General features: G+C 44.4%; 1 pseudogene; it reads left to right on the top strand.

The window, feature by feature from the left end:
• Nucleotides 1-16,935: 16,935 nt before the first annotated feature.
• On the top strand, nt 16,936-17,053 carry LOC124725380 (annotated as a pseudogene).
• Nucleotides 17,054-25,676: the final 8,623 nt, after the last annotated feature.

The following is a 25,676-nucleotide window of genomic DNA, read 5'->3' as shown; positions in this document are numbered from 1 at the left end:
GATCAGGAAAGTTGCTTTACAGTTTTTTGGGACAAACGGAATGATTTAATGACTGAGCATTTGCTTGGTGCACAGAGGCCTCATATAGAACGTGGCGTCATTTGATAGTCCGCACAGTGTATGTTTGTCGGTGCGCAGTGAAGAATTTTCGTCCGAATCGGTAGGCGAGCTCGTTTATTTGTGCGGAAATGGAGGCTGACATTGTTTGCCCCGCTTTCGGCTGGTTGTCGATGCACTGCGCTCACAGACTCGAGGCACATGGCCTTTATTCTTTCTCAGATCATTTTACAGAGACAGTTCGGTAAAAAATTTGATTTTTGTGTTACTTATAGCTTTATGTGTCAGCTATGTGATGAAGTGCCCATGATTTCGTAAATGGTCGTAGTTATCGTGATATTTTCACTTAAGTAAGGCACTGTGTGAAATTCGAAAGAAATTGCTATGATTTTGCGTTTGGTGCATATTACATAACTTGTTACTGCATATGAAATTTAGCTAAGGTATTGAACTTTTCTTTAGATTTCGGTGGAGGTATCTGTCACCGATCTCAAAACAGTTGATTTTACGTAGCACACTCATTAGCGGTTGCTGGCGCCAGAATGAAATATCCATAATATTGCTCATATCTCATATACCCGCCAGGTTAGCCAAAAGCGTTAACTCGCTGTTTCCTGGACTCGGGTAGGCGCGCCGGCCCCGGATTGAATCTGCCCGGCGGACTAACGACGAGGGCCAGTGTGCCGGCCAGCCTGGATGTGGTTTTTAGGCGGTTTTCCACATCCCACTAGGTGAATACCGGACTGGTCCCCACGTTCCGCCTCAGTCACACTCCTCGCAGGCATTCGAAAAACGTTCGCACTACTCCATGGCTTACACTAGACAGTGACAGTTGGGGTACACTGATTCCGTCCCAGGGGTATACAGGGAGGCAATAGGAACGGCATTTGCCCACCCATTACGATTAACATGCCACGTCCGTTTAACTATAACAGCAGACTCCGCAAGTCGGGATTAATGCTTGGAAAGAGAGAGATTGCTCATATCTCACAAATGGTTTGAGATATCAAAACGAGATTTAGGAAAATGAGAGCACACAAAAAGGAGAGTATTCTGCCTTATTGTTGATATGTGAAACTTCATTATCCACCATGTCATTTCAATAACTACAGACTGTTTCGATGAAACTGTGTAGTTTTCATGGGCCCTTGGTTGCTGGTGAAACGAAATTGCTGTGGGTTTTGGAACAATGTAAGTGAAGGCCTTCATTACACGCTTATTTTTGTACTGAGCCTGTGCTTCTTCTTTAGTTGTTGACCTTACTTGTACTCAGTTTCTCACTTAATAAACTTAATATACTACTGTTTCAGGATTCTGTCGCAGGTGTGCCTGCATAACATCTTAGTGAGTTGACGTTGCATAAACTCCACTATATTTTGGTAAAAGAAGCAATTTTTAACATGGTGACTAGAGAAATTAGATTTTACTCAAAATCCGCACTCATGATGCATGTCTGAAAGTTACAAATCGTTAGGCGAGAATAAAAGAAGCGTTGACGGTCCGCTCGCAAACCCCCACCACTATCGTTGTCCCCTTGCATGCCCAGCCGAATGCCCATTTACCTGCCACGTTATTCTGCATGCACTTTTTTCTGTGGTGTGCGTACTATAAGACCTTCGGTACACACACCATCAGATTATTTGACTTGTCGCTCTAACGAAGTAGGCGAGTGTCAGCAATATGTCTCGTGGTCTTATCGTGGCGTGTTTATCTTCTGCCGTTAGGTCAGACGATAGAAATGCCACTTGCACGCTTAGAGTAGCAGATTGACGGTGACCAACTTTAAACAGAACTTGATTAATTTTCACACACATTTATTAAAATAATAAAAAATATAGACATTATGTAACTTGATTCTGGATGCTGTTTACAATTGACAATCTGAAGTTCCTTTGGTCATGGTACGTTAATCTTATTCTCACATATCTCTGATACTTGACAAAGTGCCTATACCTTTCTCTTCATGGCTATGTACAGGAATATGATAATCTTATTAGGCGCAGACTGAAACTTGACTACAGACTAATGCAAACTGGTACAGACTAATGCAGACTGGTACAGACTAATGCAGATAAATGCAGACTGACTAATCGGAGGTCTGTACACTCGTTATAATACTTCGAGTGTTCAGGTGTGATCCGCGAGGAGAAAAGGTTCTACGTTAGCAGCAATCTCATTGGCTGCATTACATATTAATACGCGGATCGGCGGAAGCAGAATTTGGTCCATCTCTAAGACAGCGCCATCTCGTAGTGCGGAGACGGACGAGCGCTGTTGTGCCTAGCGGGGCGCGCTCTATTGGGAAAGTTGTGTACGCGCTGACTACGCGGAACTATGTACACAACATTTTCTGTTTGTAGGTGGTGTTTAATAACAACGAGTTGGAAATGTCGAGATCTTAGAGAAGACAATAAATTCCTTCTGTCTCGGAGGAAACTTGCAATGATTTTGCGTGTGTTTTCATCCCTTTTAACTTCAGATCATTATCCTGCTTTTGTGTGGAGTGATGATACTATAAAGCGGTTGGAAGCTGTGTAGCTGGTAAAGGTTTTCTTTTCTAATCCAATGGTCAGATCCGACAGTTTTCAGAAAGTAGTTGGACTGCTACTGTGCGCTGTTTCAAAGTGACTGTTTTAACCTGTCTCGTGGATCAAAGCGAAGCTGGCGATCCTTACTTAGAATACGTGTAGCAGCGCATAGAAGTAATCTGGGCTGCCAACAAGTGTTTCCGCCCAAATCTACGGAGGATCACGTCGCGTTATTTGTCTCGCGCACCGCTCGGCGCCGTCGGCACACGAACCGCGCTTTCGAAAGTCAACGTCGAGCGTGCCGATTTCAACGTGTTGTTGGACGCTCAGGAGCGATGCGACTTATGCATACGTGTGCCTCAACGTTGTATACAAGATCGCAGCGCGCTCTAGTGGCAGTTGTCAGCTGTAACTGGCGGAAAAATCACGTTGTTTACGAAATGGACGGGCGTAAAATTCCTATGTCAGCTCTACGCACATTTCCTCCATTGCCCATTCACTGGTCATGTTGTTCCGTCTGTAGAATACGTAAATAAAAGCAGAGTCCTTGAAGATGTTACAAGGCAAAAAGTCCATGTCCAGTACCATGTCCAATCAATAAGTTTCATTGCAAATAATGCGATGCAAAAATGGCTCTGAGCACTATGGGACTCAACAGCTGAGGTCATTAGTCCCCTAGAACTTAGAGCTAGTTAAACCTAACTAACCTAAGGACATCACAAACATCCAGGGCCGAGGCAGGATTCGAACCTGCGACCGTAGCGGTCTTGCGGTTCCAGACTGCAGCGCCTTTAACCGCACGGCCACTTCGGCCGGCAATGCGATGCAAATTTACAATAGTTCTCCTCATACGATAAAAATCATTACATCTTTCTCACTTTTCAGTAAAATCCTAATGTAATCCTTCCTTGATCCCTGTCACTTTCCAGTGGCAGAATCTTTACAACATGACAATTACAAAACTTGAAACAAGAAAGTGCAAAATATCTTTTTACAAGCTGTCTTGTAGATAAAGGCAATCGAACAAACCCTCTCCACAGAAAGAGCGCACTTGCATCTACGGGGTGATCAAAAAGTCAGTATAAATTTGAAAACTGAATAAATCACGGTATAATGTAGATAGAGAGGTACAAATTGACAGACATGCTTGGATTGACATGAGGATTTATTAGGACCAAAAAAATACAAAAGTTCAAAAAATGTCCCGCAGATGGCGCTTCATCTGATCAGAATAGCAATAATTAGCATAACAAAGTAAGACAAAGCAAAGATGATGTCCTTACAGGAAATGCTCAATATGTCCACCATCATTCCTCAACAATAGCTGTAGTCGAGGAATAATGTGAACAGCACTGTAAAGCATGTCCGGAGTTATGGTGAGGCATTGGCGTCGGATGTTGTCTTCCAGCATCCCTAGAGATGTCGGTCGATCACGATACACTTGCGACTTCAAGTAACGCCAAAGCCAAAAATCGCACGGACAGAGGTCTGGGGACCTGGGAGGCCAAGCATGTCGAAAGTGGCGGCTGAGCACACGATCATCACCAAACGACGCACGCAAGAGATCTTTCACGCGTCTAGCAATAGGGGGTGGAGCGCCATCCTGCGTAAACATCGTACGTTCCAGCAGGTGTTTATCAGCCAGGCTGGGAATGATGCGATTCTATAAGATATCGGCGTACCTCTCACCCGTCACGGTAGCAGTTACAAAACCAGAATCACGCATTTCCTCGAAGAAAAAAGGCCCGATAACGGTAGATGTGGTAAACCCAACCCATGCCGTGACTTTCTTGTCGTGCAATGGAGTTTCCACGACAGTTCTAGGATTTTCGGTAGCCCAAATTCTGCAGTTGTGGGCGTTGACAGACCCTCGGAGCGTAAAATGAGCTTCGTCGGTCCACAACACGTTACTCAACCAATCGTCATCTTCCGTCATATTTTGAAACGCCCACACCGCAAATGCCCTCTGTTTCATTAAACCGCCAGGTTGTACGGATAGCATCGGAGGGTACCCCTCAGTGCCAACCAAACAGTAGTGTAAGGAATGCCGGTGCGACGTGCGACTGCACGAGCGCTGACTTCCCCGTGCATAGACGAACCCGCTACAGTCTCCATTTCTTCCTGAACTGTCTCAGCAGCATTACGCCTTGTGCTCGGTCGGTCACTACGTGGTCTATCGTCTAAACAACCCGTGGCTTCGAACTTCGAAATCATTCTCGCCACAGCTGCATTTGTCAACGGACCTTTACCCGTTCGAATCCCTTCCTATGGCGATAGGATCGTAAGGCTGAACTAGCGCATTCCCCATTCTGATAATACAGCTTCACTAAAAGCGCCTTTTCAGATAACATCAACATGCTGCGACTACTGGCGCATCTGATTCTCTCTCTCTCTCTCTTTTTTTTTACACCTGTTTTTTTTTTTTTTTAAACACCTGAACAATCAGGTAGGCTGGCAGCGGCATGCTACGCCGCTCTTCAGCCATAGTGTTGACAATAACAGTACAATAATGGAGAATTAAAATGAACATAGTGACGGGCAAAAAATATAGTGATCACAGATACACAACAAACACGGAGTGGTTCACACTCGACGATAACGACACTGAAAACACGTTGACACGGCACACGTAACACTGATGAATCCGACGGCACAAGTTAACGTAGAAGCGTGACGGCGGACACTAAAAACACAAAGCGACGTCACACACACGAGACACTGATGGCAATGATCTCCGGCGCGCGAAAGTTCACGTAGTGTGTGCGAGTCCGGGGACCTGCCAAGAGGGGAAGAAGGGTGAGGAGGGGTGGAGAGTGTGGAGAGGGGAGAACAAAGATGCCAATGGCTGAGGAGATGGGAGGAGGAGTAGAGTGGCAGGGGAGGGGAGGAGAGGCCCAGGGGAGCAGTGGGGAGAAGGGGAGGAGGGACGGAGGGTGCCCAAAGGAACAGACACAGGAAGAGGGAAGGAGGATCAAAGTTGGTAGGAGGGGTAGATGGAGGGGAGGAGGACATCATCAGGGAGGGGTAGCTGGCAGAAGCCACCTTGGGAGAGGGTAAGGAGGGTGGAGAGATGGAGACCGGGTGGGACGTGGGAATACAGGCGCGGCAGCGGGTGGGGGTGAGAGAGGACAGGTGAGACAAGCGGATGAGGAGGATCGAGTTTGCGGGAGGTGTACAGGATCCGTATCCTTTCAAGGAAAAGGAGGAGGTGGGGAAAGGGGATGAGGTCATACAGGATCCGCGTGGGGGAGGGGAGACGGATGCGATAGGTGAGGTGGAGAGCATGGAGTTCAAGGATTTGTAGGGATTTATAAAAGGTAGGGGGGGGGGGGTGGGCAGAGATCCAGGCCAGATGGGCGTAACAAAGGATAGGGCGGATGAGGGATTTATAGGTGTGGAGGATGGTGGAGGGGTCCAGACCCCACGTACGGCCGGAAAGGAGCTTGAGGAGACGGAGCGTGCCTTGGCTTGGATTGTCCAGAAATGGGGAGTCCAGGAGAGGCGACGGTCGAGGGTGACGCCAAGGTACTTAAGGGTGGGAGTGAGGGCGATAGGACGGCCATAGATGGTGAGATTCTCTCTCTCATTGCAGCTCCTTTTATACACGATTGTCATGCGCAGTCACTGACGTTTTGCTGTTCAGCGCCATCTGTCGGACATTTTGTGAACTTTGTTCTTTTGCGCTTCTAATAAAACCCTATGTCATTCCAAGCATGTGTGTCAATTTTTACCTCTCTATCTACATTATTCCGTGGTTTATTAAATTTTCAAGTTTATACTGACTTTTTGATCTGCCGATACATACAATCGAGTACTCTTCTATTAAACTAATAAGAAAGTATCAGAATCTCATCGTATTTGAAAACGAAAAGTTTTGTAACAAGGTATTCGGATCCAGTGGGAATCGAACCAGCAACATATCCTGTGCTACATTACTGATCTGCGTCCCGACTCATTACGTGACACCTGCCTTAATTGATTTACGGCCATACTTTGCATTTTACCATGTTGTGAAATCTTGAATCGTAGATATGTTATTAACTGCCATTTAACTATAACAAATTGTATCCAGAACAATGCGTTTTTGAAGGGTACTAAACATTCCGTTGCCTTGAAACGGCCTACTTTCATACTACGCAAGTTACAATAATTCTTATAAAAAACGACGGGTATTCGACAGATCCGCAGTTTCCTGCTGCTTAGAAATGGCATATATACATGTGGGCTTCAATTGAAAGCCAAAATGGCGTCTCGTGACTCTGGTATGAAGAGAGAGAGAGAGAGAGAGAGAGAGAGAGAGAGAGAGAGAGAGAGAGCGAGAGAGCGTCATGTGCCGTACGTGGCTTTTCTCCATCTCACTGGTTTACGTTCAAACACCCTTCGCATATAGAAAATCTCCCCAATAAGCTTTTTCCACGCTATTACGTCATAAACCTGGCATGCTCTACGCTTGACGTACGAATGCACAGTCCGTGAGTCGATCAATTAAAGAGTGCATGGATTCTGGCCTCATCCGCGAATGGGACTTCGCCAGACGCTGCGGAAACTCAAGAAGAGAAAGATCGTTTCGGAATTATATATGTTTCCAACGTTCTTTACTCTGAATGTAATCGCGTGAGCTGCATGCTATGAACGTGAGTTTCAGGAAACAGAAGTCCACTGTTTGTCATGGGGATGCAGACAGTCCTGCATAGTAGCCAACATAGCTTCCTAGGCGCACAAGGATATGTGTCTCAGAAAAGAGCAGTTCTTTCTCAGTGCGGGGTGTCTCCTGCCTAGCTAGCTGCTGCATCTGAGCACTTGAGCGTATTGCACTGTTATTCTTGGAGAGTGGCGGTGGCTGTTGGAGAGGGGTAAGGGGGACGGGGTGACGGGAGATGCAGTAATAGGAGGCCAGAGTCGCGGAGACGACGAGGCGAGCGCAATCTTCCGAAACAGCCAGCCGCCGCCGCAATATTCCGGAAGTACACACATTGTGGGATGGGACATCTTCAGAATGGGCCTGCGCTGTCAAGAGAACGGAATAAATTTAATGTGTTCCAGCTACCAATGCCAGCCGGTTCTGGCGCCTACTACATATTTCCGGCTTTAAAAATATGCTTCTAAACATTTAGGTGGAAGGACCGATATCTAAATGGCACAGTGTGTTAAAACTGTGCGCACACATTTACTGAAAACATGATAATATCTTTAAATAATAAAATAACACAAGTTGTGATCTTCTGTGACTTATGGAAGGCGTCTGACTGTGTCAGTCATAACATTCTATTAGAGAAGTTAAGCTTTTACTGAAACACATTGTTCAGTACATGCATGGTTTGGTTCTTATTTAAGAAACAGAATGCAGATAGATACCCTAGGTTTTGCAGTAAAGCAATGAGGGACCCCACATCATCTGCATGTTCTTCGATCATTGGGCCACTGCTGTTCTTTTTTATTTTAATGATCTGTCATTTCATTTTAATCAGAATGCAGATGAGAAAAGAAGTATCAAAACAGAAAATAATAAACGATGTTTTGTGAAAGTTACTGACTGGTTTTGCACAAATGGGCTAGCTTTCAACAATGAAAACACACGGGCTCATTCGGTTTTGTACAATGAAAAATATGCCGTCTACTATCAACTTAGAACACAAACAAGAAATAATAAACAGGGTAGAAAATTCTAATTTCTTAGGTGTGCATCTTGATGAAAACTTAAAATGCAAGAACCATACAGAGGATGTACTAAAACGTTTAGGTTCGGCTACTTTTGCCAAAATAATAAACTGCTAGCACAGGTTGCAAATGGACTGACTTCCATTTGCAAGCTGTAACCGCGTGCGTAACGAGCAGCCCTTAGTGGCTCGCCATCACAATTTTTTATCTTAAATATCTTTGTGACAAATGCCCTTCTGGCATATGTATTGTTTTATAAATGACATATAAGTACTGCCAGTTTTTCACGATGATTTTGTACTTTTTCTCTGTGTCATACGGCTTTAGTCATAGTTCTGTGACCATATTATAGACCATTCTTTGATTTAAATTCTGAGGAAGACACTCCTAGCAGTGTTGAAACCCGGTTAATTCGTTAAAAATTGTGACCGAGGGCTGTTTTCTTCAATTGAATCTTTCAAGCATTCAGAATTGTTCTGCCCTATTCGGTGTAAGATCGTTTCAGCTTTCTGCCATCTGTTGATACATTTACTTGGAACTCGCGCAGAAGCGATCGTGTTCTGACTTCAAGGAGACCGAGCGGAGGAAGGAGAGCGGTCGCCCGTATCGCGTTTCAGTGACAAGGCCGGCGGGCGACGGGCGACGTGAGCGATCACCGGGCACCTCTTGCGGTTCCGGACCCCCACGTCGTCCGCCTGTGGTCTCCCTCGCGGCAGCAGAAGTACGGCGCTCTGCACCAGCTTCGCGACAGCCCTGTTTTGTTTACAGCGTTGGTCGCCCAGTTTCGAAGCTTGCGTGCAGTTCCGACCGGACCGCAAGAATTACACAGCTTCTTATTTACGTACGGGTTGCGGTTCGCTGACGGCAGTGATTTACGAAACGGTGTCAGAGGTGTAAGGCGATCCTAAGTTTCGAAACACCGAGCAACCAAATAAATACAAGGTGTCGTTGCTACAAAGGGATTTTATATCTATGATTACTGTTAAAATAGGTTTGGTAGAAGAAATCAAAAAAAAAAAGATGGCACTGGATACTTGACTTTCCGATAAAGTACGCTGTGAAATTGTGTGGCGATTGACTCACTCTTCGTTATTTTCCTGTTGATTTATACGTACCGGGTTCACTATTTCCCACGGAATATTTCTGGCTACTACTTACTACAGCGCTCTCTCTCTCTTAACGACGCTGACTATCCACAACGTTACGGCGGTTGGCAGTACACTGAAGAATTCCGGGTTTAATACTCTTCAGTTCCCTCTCGACACCATTCGTGACTAAGCCTGTTGCTCAACTGGATCCTCTCCGAGAACTCAAAATGGCTTTGAGCATTATGCGACTTCTGAGGTCATCAGTCGCCTAGAACTTAGAACTACTTAAACCTAACTAACCTAAGGACATCACACACATCCATGCCCGAGGCAGGATTCGAACCTGCGACCGTACCGGTCGCTCGGTTCCAGACTGTAGCGCCTGAAACCGCACGGCCACTCCAGCCGGCTCCGAGAACTCCGACAGTGTCATTGAGGCATCACTATTTCTCCTAAAAATAACTCTGGGCGCTGTTGATCAGACAAGTGCAGTGAGTAGAGTTTGTATTCGAACTCTATGAGAGTTTTACTTTGTACCATCATAACATTATTGCCCGCATCTCGTGGTCGTGCGGTAGCGTTCTCGATTCCCACGCCCGGGTTCGATTCCCGGCGGGGTCAGGGATTTTCTCTGCCTCGTGATGGCTGGGTGTTGTGTGATGTCCTTAGGTTAATTAGGTTTAAGTAGTTCTAAGTTCTAGGGGACTGATGACCATAGATGTTAAGTTCCGTAGTGCTCAGAGCCATTTGTACCATTGAACCATAACATTATTCTTAACAAAACAAACAAATAACATAGCCAAGTATTATATTAAGTTATAGTCCTTGCAAATAATAGCATCAACTTTATTAACATATGCTACAAACGTTCTTTAAAAATACGTCTTAAATCATACACGGTCCTATTTTCACGTTACTTTAATATACGGACACTTTTCAGAGCTACTTATTTCAAGACAGATTTTTTTACAGTAATATATGTTCCAAATTTTGTCGGATACCCATTATGTTGTATCACTTCTTTTTAATGCTGCGGCATACTGCTAATGACTTTTTTTAAATGGTCAGTACACAAACTATCCCATTCTTATTTTCATCGACGCTTCAAAGTTTCTTTGAAAGATATTGGCATTTATCTAATACATCAATCCACTTCTCCCCAAACATTCTCAATGAGATTGAGGTCTGATGACAGAGATTGTGGTTGTAAGACTTTCGGGTAATTGTGAAACGAGTTTTCCTGTACAACGCGAGCCTTACATTCCGGGCCATTGTCCCAGCAAAACTTCAACGTGTTTGATATCCCCATTTGTTAGCACTTTTGCGTAAATTGTTCAGATAGACATTTTTGTCCATAACACTATCGACGAACACTAATGCCCGGTCCAAATATGGATATGCAACCCCAGACAAGAACAGTGCCACCTCCTTACTTTACAGTCGGCCTGACATTTGTGACTTAAGATTCTTCACCCTTCCTCCGCCACACCGTAAAATGTAAAATTTACTTTGGTCGATAAAAATGATGTCGTTCCACCATGTCTCTTTCATCGTAATAAAAGTCAAATCTCTTGTTCATTCACATACGGTTCCTTCCTAGCGACTCCTCCATTGTAGCCTCTATCTTTCAATGCTTTGCGAATCGTTTGAGGATGCATCTTCTTTCTAGTCTCGTTTAGCAGCTCACTTGTCGATTTGGGTGCACTGAGTGTAGGATACTTTTTTATTTTTCGTATTAGGTCCCTCTTGTCACGTGCATCCAACTTTTTTGGTTGGCCCTTTTGAGGTATAGAGTCTATACGATCTTCGTCTTTGAATCGTCTGACGATATCTGCCCCAGTACTGTTATTCATGTTGTGCATGGCAGCAGTTTGTCTATAATATTTACCTTCCGCGTTATGAAAAATCACAATTTGTCGCCTACCAAAACCTGTATTACTTTTGCGTGGCGTTATACCGTCTGGACATTGGATTGCGCTAGTAAACAAACACTGCTTTCTGACTCACAGTATGTAACTTGGCTGAATGATCAAAAAAGTGCTATACTGCAACTGTCCAAGTATTTAAGCAACGCGCAAATAGAAAAGAGTTTTATTTAAATCTTCTTAATTAACAACTGTAATAAATTGTCTAAAATATTCATACTATTATTTACTGGACATATACTTGAATATAATACTTGATTATTTTTGTATTTTTGTTTTGTTAAGAATAAAAATACGATGCTAGAAAGTAAAAATGTCACAGTGACCGAATATTAATGTTACTGACTGTAGATGTTTACCATAGACCTCAGAATGGTGCTTCTGGCGTTTCAGCACGAATCATGAAACTAAATCACATAACACACACAGGCGAAGGAGCCTGTTACTCCCTCAGATGCATAGAATATTTGCACCGATGAGTCACAATAATATGACCAACGTGTTTAATAGCGTGTTGGCCCACCCTTGTAACGCAACACAGACGCGATGCTCCTTGGCATGGATTCGACAAGTCGTTGATAGGCGTGAGGCATCAGCCGTCTGCGCACAGGTCGCGTAATTCACGTAAAGTATGAGCCGCTGGTTTTTGGGCGCGGAGCTGGCACCCGGTAGCGTTCCAGACGTGTTCCAGCGTGTTCCAATCAGGCGAATTGGAGGCCAAAACATAAACGTGAGTTCACCATTACGCTCTTTAAACCTCTGTAGTACCTTGTGACACGGACAGCTACCCTGCTGGAAGATGCCGTCACCATCGGGGAAGTCAAGCTTTTGAGAATGAATTAACGTTCACGTAGTCCGTAGCCGTCATGGCACCTTCGATTATTACTACAGGTCCCATGGAAGACCAACTGAATATCCCCCATAGCATCGTACTACCCCAGCCGGCCTGCGTATGTAGCGCAGTGCATGGTTCGCGCAACCGATCGCCTGGTTGTCAGAGTATCTAGACACGACTGTCGACTGGGTGCAGAAGGAAGCGAGATTCATCCGACTAGGCGGCGGGATTCCACTGATCCATGGTCCAATCTCGGTGATCCTGTCTCCACTGCAGTCGTAACTGACGATGTCGTTGTGTCAGCGTGGGAATAAGTGGCGGTCCTCTGCTGTGCTAGGCACTCCTCATAATGTTTTGTCTCATCAGTGTATGTGTGGGAGAATGAAGGGAGTAAAATGCTGTTTAACGGTTGAGTATGTACAAAATTTAAATCACAACCTAGAATATCCGGTCTTTATTGAGTCACAGTAATACCGTAACTCTTACGAAATGCATGCAAGATAGTGTATAGAGTCGTGCAGCTCCCAGTCTGACCATCCTGAGTTAGACTTTCACAGTTATTAATTGCTCACAGTATACTGTTAAATGATATTTTCGCTTTATGCCTTACCTCCGACGTTAGTTTCGTCTCAAAGCATGTGGGTAATATTTTTTTTTCGTCTGGAGCCGAATATTAGTTTCAGAATCTAAATGCAAAGATATCTGGAATCAGAATACGATCGACAAAAACGTATCTCTTTTGTAATTAACTGGATCTTGATATTTGTCTAAATGCTGCAAACAACACGCCTGCTCACCAGATCAGTGGCCTTTTCGCCAACATGTGGCCCATATTCTGCTTACTCACACTCAACAATTACCAACTGTATAATACGCACATCGGTCATAAAGTAAGTTATCCACATGGAGCATGAGCCTAATATCGTGTAAGACAGAATCTACCCTTGATAATGGTCCCAGCTCAGAGAGGAAGAGAGTCCACAAATTTTTTCACGTATGCCGTACCCCGCTGAAGGAACTCATTGACGATTAGGTCCACCAAATTTCGAGAATGATGACTGCTACGTTTCAGCCGCTGTTCCTAATAGTCCCAGGTTTCTTTCTACGGAATTAAGAGCGGATGATTCTGTAGGCCACTCGGGGTGCAGTAGGGTGCCCGAGCGTTCGTCGAACTAGGAATGTATGCGTCCAGTTCTGTCAACACGCTGTTGTCATCTTGGAAGATGAGAGTATCCACAGCTACTACATCATGAATATGTAGAGCAAACGGCAACACTTCGTCAGTAAGAATGTTGAAATAAATATTCTGGTTCAAGATCAAACCCGAATAAGTAGGCCCACGTCCCGGTACGAAAATCACCCGCCGATCTGAACTACGCCCTTCACCCACTGCGGGTTAAATGCCTCATTGGGTAATCTGTTCACTCGATTGAGAAGAGGCCACACTACTCGCTTCCAGTCAGCTGATGTACATTATCTGTGTTGTTTGCTTACTGAGGAAGTGCAGCTGCACGTGCCGCTGTGGACAATACTTTTTTGCGAAGTACCCGACTCTAAACGTCGATTATATAGGGTATTCCACAATTCATGTTAAACACTTATAGAGGTTTCAGACCGTCAAAGTTGTAGGTACCGACACATCTAAGTGTGTACATACATACGGTGATAACTTGATGGTTTTACAAACTTTCGTGGATGATGGAGAAGGATATATGTATGCATTCCGAAACGAACGTGTCAAAAGTTACAAGCGAAAATCATTCTCATATCACTGATAGTGGAATATGTGCATCAGTACTGTTCTCACTTTCAGAGGTGGTAGTGTGGACCAAGACAAGAAAAAATGTTCAGTAAACATGGGCTCTAAATTGCATACCTGATGTGCACTTGTTCATCTTCGCTAGTGTGAAATACATACTCTATTGAAGAGGTGCTCGAAGCTCTTCAGGTATGCATTATAGAGCCCATGTTTATTGGACGTTTTTCCTTGCCTTGGTCTATACTACCACCTCTGACAGTTCCATACCTACAGTCCTAGCAACAACAGTATCGGTACATGTATTCCAGTGTCAGAGGTATCAGAATGGTTTTAGCTTATAGCTTTCGACTCATTCGTTTCTGAACCAGAGATCTTACTTCAAACTGATACATTGAAAGTTCGTAACATTATCACGGAATCATCATTTATATACATGCATTTACAGGTGCCGGCGTCCATACCATTGACGCTCTGTAGCGTCGTTGGATGATGTTTACGGACATGGCTTCCCATGTAAAACTGGATCTACTAGGTCCCCTCTAAAACCTCTAGAAGTCTGTAACATGAACTGTGAAACACCCCATATACATAGAGTTGCCTTTGCAATGTTCGTTCGAAAACCGATTGGCATGGATCTTCCTCCTCTGACAACAGCATTTCTTGTCTGGTTTGAAACCGATTATCAATGACAAGCTGTGACACACATCTCTGTTCCCTATCGGTTACGATCTACATCTACATTCATACTCCGAAAGCCACCTGACGGTGTGTGGCGGAGGATACTTTGAATACCTCTATCGGTTCTCCCTTCTATTCCAGTCCCGTATTGTTCGTGAAAAGAAAGATTGTCGGTATGCCTCTGTGTGGGCTCTAATCTCTCTGATTTTATCCTCATGATCTCTTCGCGAGATATACGTAGGAGGGAGCAATATACTGCTTGACTCCTCGGTGAAGGTATGTTCTCGAAACTTCAACAAAAGCCCGTACCGAGCTACTGAGCGTCTCTCCTGCAGAGTCTTCCACTGGAGTTTATCTATCATCTCCGTAACGCTTTAGCGATTACTAAATGATCCTGTAACGGAGCGCGCTGCTCTCCGTTGGATCTTCTCTATCTCTTCTATCAACACTATCTCGTACGGATCCCACACTGGTGAGCAATATTCAAGCAGTGGACGAACTAGTGTACTTTAACCTACTTCCTTTGTTTTCGGATTGCATTACCTTAGGATTCTTCCAATGAATCTCAGTCTGGCATCTGCTTTACCGACGATCAACTTTATATGATCATTCCATTTTAAAGCCGGCCGGAGTGGCCGTGCGGTTCTAGGCGATACAGTCTGGAGCCGAGCGACCGCTACGGTCGCAGGTTCGAATCCTGCCTCGGGCATGGATGTGTGTGAAGTCCTTAGGTTGGTTAGGTTTAATTAGTTCTAAGTTCTAGGAGACTGATGACCTCCGAAGTCAAGTCGCATAGTGCTCAGAGCCATTTGAACCATTGAACCATTTTAAATCACTCCTAATGCCTACTCCCAGATAATTTAGGAATTAACTGCTTCCAGTTGCTGATCTGCTATATTGTAGCTAAATGATAAAGGATCTTTCTTTCTATGTATTCGCAGCACATTACACCTGTCGACATTGAGATTCAATTGCCATTCCCTGCACCATGCATCAATTCGTTGCAGATCCTCCTGCATTTCAGTACAATTTTCCATTGTTACAACCTCTCGATATACTACAGCATCATCCGCAAAAAGCCTCAGTGAACTTCCGATGTTATCCACGAGGTCAGTTATGTATATTGTGAATAGCAACGGTCCTACGACACCCCCCTGCGGCACTTTTGAAATCACTCTTACTTCGGAAGACTTCTCTCCATTGAGAATGACATGTTGCGATCTTTTTAGGACCACTGTACGTCCACCACGTCATGTGGCTACGGTTGAGTTAATATTCCTTGCAGACATGTAGTACAGTCCGCATTGATAGAAATCTTTCAAACTTCATTTATTTCTAAACTTCATTTATGTTATGGTCATGGATCCGTTCGGACAGAATAACTCCTTTCTGCTACTCTGCCACGTGTGCACGTCGACTCATAACGTTTCACTGGTTCTACGTGACTGACTGACACATACACACTACTTCACCTCCACGATCTACTGGGGCTGTACAAAAGTATAGAAACACCAAAGCCGGCCGGTGTGTCCGAGCGGTTCTAGGCGCTTCAGTCTGGAAACGCGCGACCGCTACGGTCGCAGGTTCGAATCCTGCCTCGGGCATGGATGTGTGTGATGTCCTTAGGTTAGTGAGGTTTAAGTAGTTCTAAGTTTTAGAGTACTGATGACCTCAGATGTTAAGTCCCATAGTGCTCAGAGCCATTTTGAACCATTTTTTGAAACACCAAAGACACAACATATTACCATGCCTAATACAGTGTAGGAAAAACAATGGCATTCAAAACAGTTTTTAGTCGTCTCTCAATGGATAAATACATGTCCTGCATGTTTTAAAGGGGCTCTTGTGTCTTTATTCCTGCAAAATAGTGGCAAGTTCAGGTAACGGTGATGGAGTTGGACAGCGTTAACACACCCTTCTCTCCTAAGTAAATCTATAGGGCTTAATAATAACAGAATGACGACTGGTGGCCAGCGGAAATGCGACAATTCATCCTCGTGCTGACAAAACCAATCCTAGATGATGAAAGCTGTGTGGACAGGGGCTTTGTCGTCTTGCAACACAGCATTACCATTGGGTTATAAAAACTGTACCATGGGATGGATCTGATCAGCCAAAATGGCCACATAATCCTTGGCAGAAATGCGACTTTGCAGAGTAACCATGGGCCAACGGAGTACCACGATATGGCTACCCAAATCATCACCGAACTCTCACCAGGTTTCACTCCTGGGACGTGCACTCGGCCAGAAGTAACAAATTGTGTAAAACAGGACTCCTCCGACCAAATGCCTTCCTTCCAATGCTCTATACTCCAGGTTTTATGACTTCACGACCACGTTTTCCTTTTACGAGTATTTGCTTCACTCATGAGTGATTTATTACATTTCGCTCTACTATTCCTTGAGGCAACGGCCTTGCCGCAGTGGATACACCGGTTCCCGTGAGATCACCGAAGATAAGCGCTGTCGGGCGTGGTCGGCACTTGGATGGGTGACCATCTAGGCTGCCATGCGCTGTTGCCATTTTTCGGGGTGATCTCAGCCTCGTGATACCAATTGAGGAGCTACTCGACCGAATAGTAGCGGCGTCGATCAAGAATACCATCGTAACGGCTGGGAGAGCGGTGTGCTGACCCCACGCCCCTCCTATCCGCATTCTCCGCTGAGGATGACACGGCGGTGGGATGGTCCCGGTAGGCCACTCGTGGCCTGACGACGGAGTGCTACTATTCCTTACCTGTGGAAATCCCATCGTGTCGTTCACGTACTGATAGGGTTCCCGAGTGCGACTCTCAGTTCAGATGTGACTTTCGCAGCTGCCGTCGCATTCCTCTTCAATGACCGCCCGTCACGATCGTGCAACACACACTTTCGTCCGCGTGGTGACTTAGCGGATGGCGTTTTCCCACTTTATCGATACGCAGTATGAATGTTCGATACGGTATCTCTTGAAACACCAAACAAATTATGGCTCATACACTATGGGACTTAACATCTGTGGTCATCAGTCCCCTAGACTTAGTACTACTTAAACCTAACTAACCTGAGAACATCACGCACATCCATGCCCGAGGCAGGATTCGAACCTGCGACCGTAGCAGACAGGTGGTTCCGAACTGAAACGCCTAGAACCGCTCGACCACAGCGCTCGACCAAGTACTTCGGCTACGTTGGTCACGGATGCACCCACTATACAAACACCAACAATTCTTCCACCTTCGAAGTCACTTAGCTTCGACATAATGCCCTCACAACAAAAGAGAACGTTGTTCTGACCACTACTAACACTTGCAACGTGTTGGGGTCATTGCACAGACGACTGTCGTGGTCAGATGTAGCAGTGTAACCTGCAGCCTTCGCGAGCATCAGTTTCCATATTTTTATCCAATTCTTGTCCGTCAGCTGTGGAGAGTTACTTGACTGCCTGGGACCAGTCCTACATCACCTACAGCTTTCGAAAGCACCCACTTTTTTCATTTAATGGTGTACCGAGGGTTAGCTTACGGTCACAGAAACGTAACCCGCAAGTCGATTACGATGGACACATGCTTCCTACAGCGGTGGCGGGCAAGTGTATCTGCTACGTTCACGTAATTCGAGAGTGTTAGCCGTGGCGTGCGGTACATGTGCACAGGAATGTCAGCAGGTTATGCGTCGTGTCGTACACGCTGGCCGTAGTGAATAAACACGCAGAGTACTGCGGCGTCGCGGGAGCTCCATGTGAAAGACTCGGCGGGTGCTTTCACGGATCGTCAGGGGCGCCTTTCAGAGCAGCCGGCAGGTGATTCGTGCGCTGAGTAGCGACTCGCGATTATGTCGCGCACTTGTATCTCCCCACGCACGGCTGCAGATCGTACCCCACCACTTCAGAGGGCAGCCGTTCCGGGCACCTGTTCCCGTGCTGTTGACTGTTCGCTACCGTACTAACACGTAACACGTACTTTGCCATGCTTTAATAAACGGCCAGTCTACTGTACCGCGCTATCTATTGAATATTTCAGACATTAAGTAAAAATGGCGCGTAGTACACAATGGCAAGAGGGAGCTGTGTGTTTCCAAGTACATTATTTTACTCTTTAAAAATTATTAGCTTGTTCAAATACACTATATGCCATTAAAATTGCTACACCACGAAGATGACGTGCTACAGACGCGAAATTTGACCGACAGGAAGAAGATGCTGTGATATGCAAATGATTAATTTTTCAGAGCATTCACACAAGGTTGGCGCCGGTGGCGATACCTACAACGTGCTGACATGAGGAAAGTTTCCAACAGATTTCTCACACACAAACAACAGTTGACCGGCGTTATCTGGTGAAACGTAAGGAGGAGAATTGCATACCATCACGTTTCCAACTTTGATAAAGGTCGGATTGTAACCTATAGCGATTGTGGTTTATCGTATCGCGACATTGCTGCTTGCGTTGGTCGAGATCCAATGACTGTTAGCAGGATGTGGAATCAGTGGGTTCCGCAGGGTAATACGGAACGCCGTGCTGGATCCCAACGGCCTCGTATCACTAGCAGTCGAGGTGACAGGCATCTTATCCGCATGGCCGTAAAGGATCGTGCAGCCACGTCTCGATCCCTGAGTCAACAGATGGGGACATTTCCAAGACAACAACCATCTGCACGAACAGTTCGACGACGTTTGCAGCAGCATGGACTGTCAGCTCGGAGACCATGGCTGCAGTTACCCTTGACGCTACATCACAGGCAGGAGCGCCTTCAATGGTGTACTCAACGACGAACCTGGGTGCACGAATGGCAAAGCGTCATTTTTTCGGATGAATCCAGGTTCTGTTTACAGCATCACGATGGTCGCATCCGTGTTTGGCGACATCGCGGTGAACACACATTGGAAGTGTGTATTCGTCATCGCCATACTGGTGTATCACTCGGCGTGATGGTATGGGGTGCCATGGGTTACACGTCTCGGTCACCTCTTGTTCGCATTGACGGCCCTTTGAACAGTGGCCGTTACATTTCCGATGTGTTACGACCCGTGGCTCTACCCTTCATTCGATCCCTGCGAAACCCTACAGTTCAGCAGTATAATGCACGACCGCATGTTGCAGGTCCTGTACGGGCCTTTCTGGATACAGAAAATGTTCGACTGCTGCCCTGGCCAGCACATTCTCCAGATCTCTCACCAAGTGAAAACGTCTGGTCAATGGTGGCCGAGCAACTGGCTCGTCACAATACGCCAGTCACTACTCTTGATGAACTGTGGTATCGTGTTGAAGCTGCATAGGCAGCTGTACCTGTACACGCCATCCAAGCTCTGTTTGACTCAATGCCCAGGCGTATCAAGCCCGTTATTACGGCCAGAGGTGGCTATTCTGGGTACTGATTTCTCAGGATCTATGCACCAAAACTGCGTGAAAATGTCATCATATGTCTGTTCTAGTGTTCTAGTATAATATATTTGTCCAATGAATACCCGTTTATCATCTGCATTTCTTCTTTGTGCAGCAATTTTAATGGCCAGTAGTGTAGTAAGGCTGCTTTTGTAATTTCGCGTTTCATTAGTCCGATACGCGTCATATTTTTGTTGTTCTTTTGGCAAACGCGACTGAAAAGTACCTGTAAAGTGTTAGATTCACGTCCATAAATTAATCTGCCACAACTGTTGAATGTGTTTTGGTAGTATCGACGATTACATACTTTCTATTAAAACAATTCAGAGAGTTTCCACTAAATTTTACTATAAGCTCAGAAAAAAGCAGTAGTGTTTCATAAATATTAAGTATTGCTTTTGCTGTGTCTAACGTGAGTAGAACAACAGTCTACGAGTAGTATGAGCGTATCTAAGTAGCCAGTAAAGACGTGAGATGAGTAGCGGCCTGGACAACCAGCACGTCATCAATTGGTGAAGTCGTTGAAAAAGTGAAACAAATGATTATGAACGATCGTCGAATCGTAGTCAGAGAAGCAGACGATGTGGTACGTGCGACAGCAAAATTTGTTCAAAAATTGTTGAATTTCGACGAAAAACAGCGGTGGAGTCACGTTGCTCAGGAGTCGTTAGGTGAAGTCTGCAACGACTCAGAACCACTGAAACGTGTCAGAACACGTTATGAAATATGGCTTTACGGATCTAACGTCGAAACTAAGCTCAATAGTCGTACTGGAAGCATTCTGGGTCGCCGAGATGGATAAAAGCTCGGCAAGTTAGGAGGACGTTACCTGCCGTCATGTATAGTGCCAGCACTGATATACGGAGCAGGCGTTATTACGGTGTACGGGTAGTTTTCGTGGTTAGGGTGTGGTTTCCTTATTGTCGCTTCAATCAGGAAGAATATGAACACATTTTACAGCATTTTTTTACTGCGTAAACTAGAGGAACAGTTCGGACAAAATGATTTATTGTTTCAGCATGACAATGCTCTCTGTCCGAAAGCTGCACGTGTGACGCACTGGTTTGTGGACAACAACATTCCTAAAATGAACTGGCCTGCCCAGAGTTCTAACCTGAACTCAAAGGAACCCCTTTGGAATGAGTTAAACGTCGATTTAGCTCCAGGCCCCAGCGTACAACACCATTACCTTCTCTGCTTTCGACTCTTGAGGAAGAATGTGCTGCCATTCCTTCACAGACATTCAGACACCTCACCGAGTGCGCCCTCAGCGCAGTTTAAGCCGTCAAAATAGCGAAAGGTGGACGCACCTCACAGTGGTGTCCACTATTAGGTGTCTGGACACTTTTCATCATATAGCGTATACCACTACCACTTCCCTCGTTCCCGGTTGCAGTTGTGAATGGTGGAACTAAGTTGTAAGTCCACGTGTGACCTCGAGACTCTTGTGACAAAGCTGGTTTGGCTCCCACCATCCTACTTTGTCTTTTGTACTCCTAATTACAATAACTAGGATTTATACAAGTTTTTCTTCTTTTCTTGCTGTTATTCTTCACCAAGATTTTGATGATAGAATCCATTACCTGACCACATATTAATGAATTTACAAACTAATGTAAATTAATTTTCCCTGCGAAACCTTATTATTCAGATTATGTAATTCACTGCTCTGAACATTTGTGTTAATTAGTTTGCTGGAAATGATATGTTTCAAGAGTTATTGTATTCTAAAGTTTTCGATCTAGAGGGCATCCATAAAAATGTAGAGAGCTGATAAATATATTCAGAAAAGTAGTTTATCTCTAAACTGTAGAATAATTTTGGCTTATTTCAAAGACATGTTTATTTTAGCTCAAAGCTTATGAATTCGGGAGATATAATTAATTAAAAATTTCAAACGGCCCAGATTTTCAGCTCATATTGTGACCAAACCATTATAAATTTCTGGAATATGACTAAATTTTCTGCACCGAGCGACGCCAGTAACAAATATGTAATTTCCATAATTAAAAATTGCGTAATTATTAATATCCAAATTTTAATAATCAATACGGAGCCATACCTAAAAGTTAGGAATTTCCATAGTGTAAGCATAACTTGGTTCTATATATTTTAATAGCTGTTGCCATGTTGGTAATTTGATAGATAAAGCCTGACAATAATTATTACATCTATTTAAGAAGGAATAATTTGAACTATGAAATTTTCAAGGAATAATCAAATACCAAAACCACATAATATTCTAGCGTGCGTTTGTGTAAGAACGAAACGCAAGGAATTCCTTGATTATTACGCTTCTTCTTTTTCTTGGAGTTAAGTCTTGGTCAGTATGTAACTGGCTCCGGGATTTCAGTATTGTCTAGACTGTGTGCTCTAGTGTTGATGTTTGAAATAGTCTCAGGATTATTTTAGGGTATGAGCAGTGACTATTAGTATCAGTAACAGACTTAACAAGTTCAAAATGGCTCTGAGCACTATGGGACTTAATTTCTGAGGTCATCAGTCGCCTAGAACTTAGAACTACTGAAACCTAACTAACCTAAGGACATCACACACATCCATGCCCGAGGCAGGATTCGGACCTGCGACCTTAGCGGTCGCGCGGTTCCAGACTGTAGCGCCTAGAACCGCTCGGCCACTCCGGCCGGCAGACTTAACAAGTAAAATCTGTAAACATGCCACCGTACTTTAACGAACTATTATCATAATTCCGTGTGTCTTGTAGATAATTTACTATAGGAAAAATTATTTTTTGTACCAATTAATTCATAATTCTCATCCTTTTGGCAGAATATAATTTAAAGTTATCCGTCAAATGTGAGTAGAAGGTGACCTGCAAAAACATTTTTGATCTGTAATGAGGCCTGGTCTGTAGCGGTAGGAATCAAACTCGGTAAATAAACATACGAAGTGATTTCATATGAACATTTGAAAAGACCTACTGGACTTCTCTTTTTATTTATTAAGTGATACGATCCTATCGCGAATATTTTCAGCTAAATGACCAGTGGCGCGGCTACCGAGAGGCAACATTAATCTATAGGTAGGTCCCTCCTTCTATCCTTACACTCTTCCATTTTACCCTCATAGATTTTTCTCGACGTATGCATAGGAGGAAGCAATACAGTGGTTGGCTCTTCCAGGTATTGCAACACTAAACCGCAGCGTCATACGCGACGTCTCTCTTGTAAAGTCTGCCACTGGACCAGCACCACCACTGAAAGTCGCCACAAAACTTCTGAAACTCTGTTTCATCCGTGAAAGCAGTCGTCGGGGAAAGTTAACAGGCCCACACTTTCCTGTCGCACGAATTGGGGAGTGGTAGCAATTTGGCTCTCGCTCTTTCTCCCGCAGGGCTCGTGTGCTGGAATCTCGCCCAAATTAAAACACGGCGCGCTGCCCTCAAATCTAGCATGGGCGCTTCATTGGAAACGCAAAATTCGCTTCCGCATCCGAGGTTCGTCTGCAAGTTCACCACTAAGTAGCCTCCATAGTCAATGTGTTTTTGCAAACATTGTTTCATGTCCTTTGTAAGGATTATATTGTTTCCTTCATCACATGCTACGTTTGATCCAACGTGATACAGCACTTACTGCTTGATGATATTAGGCTGCTGGCTGTGCCGATACAGGCGATTCTCTCAAGTACTCTCCACATCCGGCAATGCGCTGTGATGTAGGTGGTTCCAAGTAAAATATGCGATAGTTAAACCTCTTTACTATTATAAGGCTTTTCTTCTTTTTTCCTCCTTGTTATTCCTCTTCTTCCTCGCCTGTTCCGATGTCAGTTCAGCCCATCTCTTCCATGGTATCCCGGCATCACGTTTTCCTTGTAATTTGTAGTGCAGTACTCGTTTCGTTAGCCTTCCCTCTGTCGTCCTATTGATATGTTCTAGCAACCTTTATCTAGTTTTGTTAGTTCGTCAACTGAATAAATTCCCAAATCGTCTCTGATGTCTTCACTCGTTATGTGATCGCTCAGACTGCAAAGTTTCACGCGCCTCACAAGTTTCATATTAGTGGTCCGTATAGGCATTTCGTCTAGCTTTCGTATACTCCACAACTTTGAGCCATCAATATAAAAATTTCTATTTTTATTTCTGCCCACACTTTGTTGCCTAATACCGTGAATTGTGCCACGTCTCATCTGACATTTATTGAATTTGTTCTTATGCCATTTGCAAGGTGGCAGCTTACATCACGAACCTATAACTCAAAATGAGAAACTAGTTATAGAACATAATCATTTAAAACTATTTTGTACTTACAGCCTCTTTTAATTCCGAAGCTATAGCCTTAGTCTTACTCTGAGGAACTATAGTCCTTAAATATCTGATCTACGCAATAAATTGCCGTATGAAGATCGTTATCGCTCACTTATTTAGTTATCAACGAAAATCACGGTTTTTATTCCTTATCTGTTCCTATTTTGCTTCCTTGGTTGGCCTTAGTTTTCCACTGTCTAGCAACGTCGTCAGCGCAGGTATTATGAACCGTGCGCGTACGTTACAACCTTGCCGCACGCTCTTACGTATTATTACGATTCTAATTTCTTCATACAGAATTTTAATAACTTACATTAAATTTTCGGAGTACTCTCGTGTTTCGGAAATACTCAATAAAATATGACGTCTGGTTTTCTCGAAATCTTTCTTGTAGTCTACACTGTACGGCTGGTCCCGGCGGAGTTCGAGTCCTCCCTCGGACGTGGGTATGTGTGTCTGTCCTTAGGATAATTTAGGTTAAGTAGTGTGTAAGCTTAGGGACTGCTGACCTTAGCAGTTAAGTCCCATAAGATTTCACACACATTTGAACACATTTTTTTTGTCGTCCACAAAACAGCCGTAAGTCCTGTTTCACTGGTAACATGTGTAGACATTTAGCACACATCGATAGATCACTGTGTGATATGACACCATAGAGAGAAAGCATTATACTGTTGGCTCCCAGTGAAATGAATGAAACAATACATTAATTAAGACTAGGAACTCGTATTTGGCCGCGTTAGCACCCAAGCCCAACCCAATAATGGTGATGTAAATATTTCTTAATTTCCTCCCATTGCTTTCATTCGCGCTTCAGGTGCCCATTAAAATCACCGGCTATTGCTTTTCTGAGCGGCACTCACGGTTGTCTCTCGCGTTTTCGCTCTTATACCACTTTCACATATTCAGACCATTATCCAACGCATAGCCTATAGTCCACCCACAGCAGATTTAATAACTCCGTTATGTCGATCTACAGTATTTATTTTGGCCTAAAAGATAGGAAAATAACATAAACTGCGGGCAAATAAAAATGCAGCGCCCTCAAGGACAAGAGTAGTTTATTGACAGGTGGTGTGACAAATAAGTTATCATTGTAGGAGTATACGGCAACAAATTCAGGGCAAATGAATCACACATGTCACAGTAAAGGTTCCACAAACAGTCTCGTCAATATACAATATACCCCTTCTGCCAGCAACGCATTGATGTTTTCTGGCATACAATCAAACATAAAGGTGCCGAACGGCATCCTAAGATGGTTCGTCCCAAGAGTCTTGTACCTTTTGTTGCAATTCGGCAATGGTTCTTGCAGGCTGTGGGAAACAAGAAAGTTTCCGTTTCTTGATGTCACGTACGTATTCAACTGGCAAGAGATCTGGTACTCTCGTAGCCAGGGGAGTCGTTGAACACCACAAACGGCAGCATTGCCCTGCTGAAAAAGGATAGTGGCACGAGGATAACAGTTTGTGCAATGTAGCGGCTACTGGTTACTTTATCCTGCAGAAACACCAAAGGT

Source organism: Schistocerca piceifrons, chromosome 1 (genome assembly GCF_021461385.2).
Source record: "Schistocerca piceifrons isolate TAMUIC-IGC-003096 chromosome 1, iqSchPice1.1, whole genome shotgun sequence".
Lineage (NCBI taxonomy): Eukaryota > Metazoa > Arthropoda > Insecta > Orthoptera > Acrididae > Schistocerca > Schistocerca piceifrons.
This window is presented reverse-complemented; position numbering and strand designations above follow the sequence as displayed.